Below are 5306 nucleotides of genomic sequence, written 5' to 3'. Positions count from 1 at the left end.
AGGGGGGTGTTCACTCCGGAGCCTAACGATGGCTGCGTGGGTTTCCTGGACGCTGGGGTGAACTCCTGCTCGGTGAAATCAATGAACTGTGAGGAGGAGGAGCCCAAAGGTGCGAGGAACAAGCAAAGTCCTTGAGACCAAAGGCCTAATCCTAAACCGATGTGGATATTCCTGTCAGAGAGGAGCATCTCTTGTGTCCCACTCACTCCACAATGGCCCCAACACATCCCTCGCAGTGGGGAGACGTTTCCCAGTGAGGGCAATTCCCACTGTCACCCTTTTGTGGCGGCTGGGGTTGTCGTTCAGAAGCAGCTCGGTGCTCCCTCCCTGCCTGGCAGAGAGGCCAGAACCCCACGTGAGGGCCAGTTCTCCCTTTAGCTATTTTCTTCCTATTTCCCCCCGTTTTGCTCAGCTTGCCCTCAAGGTTGAGAGGATGAGGAGGCTCCATGCTGCATCCTGACCCCTCCTGTTTAAACCTTGCCCTCAGGATGTCTCTTGTCCATACAGCCCTGCTCCCTCTCCCACGCTGGTGCAATCCCACACCTATCAATACTCTCTTCCTAGAATTTGAGCATAAAATGTGATTTTCCAGAAGCACTCCCCCCCCCACCGGGCTTCAGCTGGTGTTGGCATTGTCTGCTGTTCCCAGAAATATCTTTATTTGACAGCCTGAAACGAGAACGTGCTCAAGGACAGAGCCCTCCAGGGTCAGCACCTCCTGCCCCATAGTTGTATTCACGCTGATGTTAGTGCAAATCTCTCGCAATCCACTCAACAAGGTACAAATAATGCTCCATGGGGTGTTTTCCACTTGGAAATGGGTAGGTTTTCCACCATTTTCCCATCTAGGAGATTGTTCCAGAACCTCTCTGCTCTCATGGTCAGGGAAATGGCATCCACTGCTCATTTAGGCCCCTTAAATGTAGTCACTGCCAGTGAATTTTGTTCTCCTGTGCCCTCTCACATCTCAACACCTTACTCTCCACAGCCTGAGGGCTACATCTCAGCACCACATCTCATCTGCTATGGGCACACCATGCCCCAAATCCATCTCCTCTTTGAAAAAGATCATGGGTTGAAACTAATATTATTCCACCTCCATGTGACCCGCTGTCCTGGATTTGTAAATGGTCCGTGCAGCTGAAGGGGGCACAGGCTCTCGGCAGGGATTCACTTGCAGGTAGGTCACCCTCGGCCACGAATGTCCTTTGTTCGGAGTCTCCAGCCGTGGTCTCTGTGCTCCGTCTCTGCCTGGTGAACGGAAACACTTATTCAACCTCCTCACTCCGGGGATCTTGTTCTCAGACACGAGTCTCACCCCTACCAGCTCACACTCCAGGTGCAGAATTAGATGGCGTTTTGAAAACCAAACGGTCTACGCTTTCTATTTTTGATCATTTCATTTGTACTCCCTCAACATGATTAACTGCTTTTCCAAGGGGTTTGGTGTTTTTTTCCCAGGTCTTGAACTGACAGTGAACTGAAAGAAAAAATGTGTCTTTAATAAGGTGATTAAATTTAAATAAGTTTTAATAAAGATATGAGCAGGAGCTTGCATTCAGCTTTGCACCTGGCATTTGGGAGCGTTTTCCCCTTGCTGTGGCACTGATCATGTGGCTTCTCTCCTACACCACAGGGAAAGGGAATCCAGACTCGCAGAGACCTGATTTAAACAATTCCAACATCATTTTAAATACATATATTGTCCTTGTTTGTGTGTCAGTATGGATTCAGTGATGTTTCCTCCTGATCCTAGGGAAAACAAGGGCTCTCTACCAGGGAGAAGCCTTGACTGTTAGTAACAATTATTTTTACCACAAAAGCTCTGCTCAGGCTCAGCATTTCTTCGCACTAAGCAAAGGAACCACTTCTGCATTGCCTGCCGAAGAGGTTTCAGCCTGAGGGGGCTGCCAGGGGATATGGATGAGGCTTTCAAGACAAAGCAACAGATGGATGTGCCTCAACTAGCTGAAGCCAGGGGAGATCATCCCGCCTCCGACTCCTGTGGGCCTTAGGCACAGTGCTAAGAAGCACTGCAGAAGGTAGAAGAGGAGATAAGTGTATCAGAGGGTTTTTCCTAAGGTGTGTTTAAATATTTTTTGATTTGTTTTTGTATTCGGACAAGTCCAAAAAGGAGACTTTCAGGTGCTGGATCTCAACTCTCCTGGAACAGCTTTGCTCCTCCTGACAGCATGATAGAGAGTTGATTGAGAAGAAGCAGGGTGCTTGCAACAGCCTTCTGCAGAGGTGGCAAATCGCTCAGGCATCACCTCTGCCAGCACCTGTGCTGGGCACCACGCTGGGTCGTTGACAGGGCACATCCAGCTATGTGACAGGGAAAGAAATCTGCAGTAAAGCCAAAGAGGATGGATGAAATAATCCCTCCAACAAGACCCGGCCCTCTCAGCAGCCGGGGGAGCCTTAAGAAGGAAGAAATGCTCCCTGGGTTTTTTTAGCACGGTATAGAAAAGGAGTGTTGTGGGTTTCTGCAGCTGAGGGAGGAAGCCACAAAGCAACACCTTGGCTTCTTTTTCTAAATGTCATAAAAAGGCAGGTTGTGCTCCTGCAAACAGAGATTCAAGTTACCTGGCTGTGAAACGATTCATTAGTCAAAGAAAGGCAGAGCGAGGACAGGCGGCTGGGAGCTGAAGCTGAAGCACATTCAAATTGGAAAGAAGGTCCACGTTTTTAGCAGAGAGGGTGCTCAGCCGCCAGAACAAGCTGCCAAGAGCAGCGCTATCTTTGTATCCAGGGAAAATCAAGAGCAGGAGCCTTTATGAGAAAGATACTTTTATCAAAACAGGAGTGATCTGCTTCCATACAGCTGTAAGTCGGTGGAAATCTACAGGCTGCAATGTGCAGGAGACTCAATTACATCATTTAACAGTCCCTTTGGGCCTTAAAATAAATCCGTCTATGATAGATGTTGGAGAAACTCCGCACTGAAGAAATGGACTTGTTTTTCTCTGAGACGTGGGGGCCAGTGATGGTCATTGGGAGGGGGATTCCTGCAGTATATTTAGCAGTGACTACTGTACCCCAAACTGAGTCTGGGGCAATGCTCCCTCCTCAGCCACATTTTGTGGGTGGCCAAAAGATGAGTCCCCATGTGGAGCAGAGGGAATTAAGGGGTGTAGCCCCAGCATTTGAGGTCATGGAACAAAGGTTCGTAATGAGCATGACCTGCTCTTAATTGCAGAGCCTGTCATGGCCTCCCCCCACAAATGCAGGACCAGCCAGTCCCCCTCCAGCCACAGCAGCCCCTCCTCAAGGATGGAATTTCCTCCAGGGCTTCAAAAGTAGAAGAATCCCAGCTTTCCTGGAATGCAGGTCTTAACCCAGATCAGTGCTCCTTGCTCAAAGCACCCTGGAGTTATCAAACAAGTGTCACTGCCAGGGTGGCCCTGCCTGGGGCTCACGAGGTGAGATCAAAGGGCAGTACAACATCCATTCCACGTGGGCAGTTTTGTCATGTCCTGGGAGTGCCACAAAAACACAGCTCAGAGCTGGGAGGCTGTGTCCTTGCAAAACAGGGAGGAGAGAGCAAAGGTGGCACAGATCCTTTCTGCTTCCTCCATACGCTCAGGGGGTGGAGGAGACAGCACAGCCCTGTGCATGGCACAGAGCCTGCCTGGGCCCTTCTTTCAGACAAACCTTGTCCTCTCATGTTCCTTCTCTTCCCTCCATGCCCCAGACTGCAATGGGGATGAACATCTGGGGTGTCAGGCGTATGTCGCAAGCTCCAGGCACTCAGAAATGCATGACAGGGCCTGGCAGTGTGGATCATGCAGCAGGAATCAAATGCACGAGTCTGGTCTGTAGCGGCGGCGACTTGCCACATCAATGAACACTGATGAACTGGAGAGAGAAAGTCCATCATGAGCCCTGACAGCTACAGCCAAAAGCAATTGGAGCAGCGATCAGTCAGTGGAGCTAGAAATCCTGACCTGAAATCAAGCTGCCAGGCAGCTGCTGCCCAGGATGGACAGCTCTAAGATAAGAGCTCAGGGAAGTAGGCAGGAGTATCTGCCATGCATGAAGGGAGAAACCGGGGCCAGGCAGGAGAGAAGGGAGTGGGGAAGAGCCTAGGACAAATGAAGGTTTGTATTGGAGATGGCCTGGTGAAGGAGGGTGAGACAGGAGGGGACAGTTTGCAACAGGATGGGGTTTCCAGAGCCAACTCCTGACTGCCAGGTTTGGGGGGCACAGGGCCACACAGCACCCACCTCATCCCACCCTGGTCTTCCAAGTAGACCCCCTTGCCCACCTCCTTTCCCATGGGAAAGCATACACTGCAAATCAGGGAGGTCCCCATCAGTCCATCCTTCCTTGTCTTCCCACTTTAAAATTTAAGGAAGTACCTCCAGGCGGTGGTTGGGATCAAAGCAGTGGCAAGGCTGGATTCATTCTGCCCTTAGAGGGAGAAGACTGCTGCTGAAAGAAGAGTTTGTCTTTGCTTCCCCCACAAACTGAAAGCACGCCTGCCATGGGGCCTGGGCCCCTCATGCTGACACACGCTATCTTCAAGGCCCATGGTGGCCTGCCAGTGTGAACACAGCCAACCCTGGACCATTACACGCCTGCTGACTACAGGGCAAGGGCCAGCCCTGCCCCTGCAACCATAAAAGAAAAAAATTCTTTGCAGTGCTTATGTCAGGTGGCAGAGACAAACCAGTCAGGTTTAGTACCAAATCCTCTGTCTCTGCTTACCCAGGTGGGCCCTAGGTGCCCTCACACCCCACAGGGCTTGTCTCCAAGATGGAGCAGGGGTCTGCTGAGGTCCTTGCCTCCATCCCATAGCCATCAGGAACAACGTGAGCTGGCTGAGGGCTCATAAACGCAGATCACCCCGCTATGAAGCCCACCGGGCGCCCTCCATCCCCGCTCCCCCCCACAGTGCTCCCGCACCGCACTGACATGGCCGCCAGGCCACACTCAAGATGGCCGCCGCACCACACTGGGGCGGGGCCCGACAAACGGGTGTGATTCCAGTCGGGCCACACTCAAGATGGCCGCCGAGCCTCGATGGACGCGGCGAAAAACCAATCAGTGTGCGGAGAGCGGGAGGAGGGCGGGCCGCGGCTAGCAGGTTCCATGGTGCTGTGCGCAGGGTTGGCTACGCCGCGCAGCCGTTGCCACGTCGCGTCGCTCCGGGGGGCGGCCCCGGTGTGGGGGGGGCAGGGACGAGGTGCCCGCCATTACCGCCCCGGCCCACCCCACCCTTCAGGAGACAGGGGTCCTGCGAGCACCGGGGGCGGAGGGTTGTCCAAAAATTGTCGTCGTCCACCCCACACCCCCCCCTCCGG

At 52.8% G+C, this 5306-nt stretch overlaps 1 protein-coding gene across 1 annotated transcript in view; it reads left to right on the top strand.

Annotated features, from left to right (window-relative positions):
• The first annotated feature begins 5181 nt into the window (after nucleotides 1-5181).
• The window catches only part of MRPL48 (mitochondrial ribosomal protein L48), an 8025-nt gene continuing 7900 nt past the window's right edge, over nucleotides 5182-5306 (top strand). Inside the window, exon 1 of the mRNA XM_026850329.1 lies at nucleotides 5182-5296. The gene's annotated coding sequence lies outside the window, so the exon portion shown is untranslated. The remainder of the gene's footprint in view (nucleotides 5297-5306) is intronic.

The sequence above is a fragment of the Athene cunicularia genome (assembly GCF_003259725.1).
Source record: "Athene cunicularia isolate RWA chromosome 1 unlocalized genomic scaffold, athCun1 chr1_part1, whole genome shotgun sequence".
In the NCBI taxonomy this organism is placed as follows: Eukaryota; Metazoa; Chordata; class Aves; order Strigiformes; family Strigidae; genus Athene; species Athene cunicularia.
The sequence above is the reverse complement of the archived record's forward strand: the minus strand, read 5'-3'. Positions and strand labels throughout refer to the sequence as shown.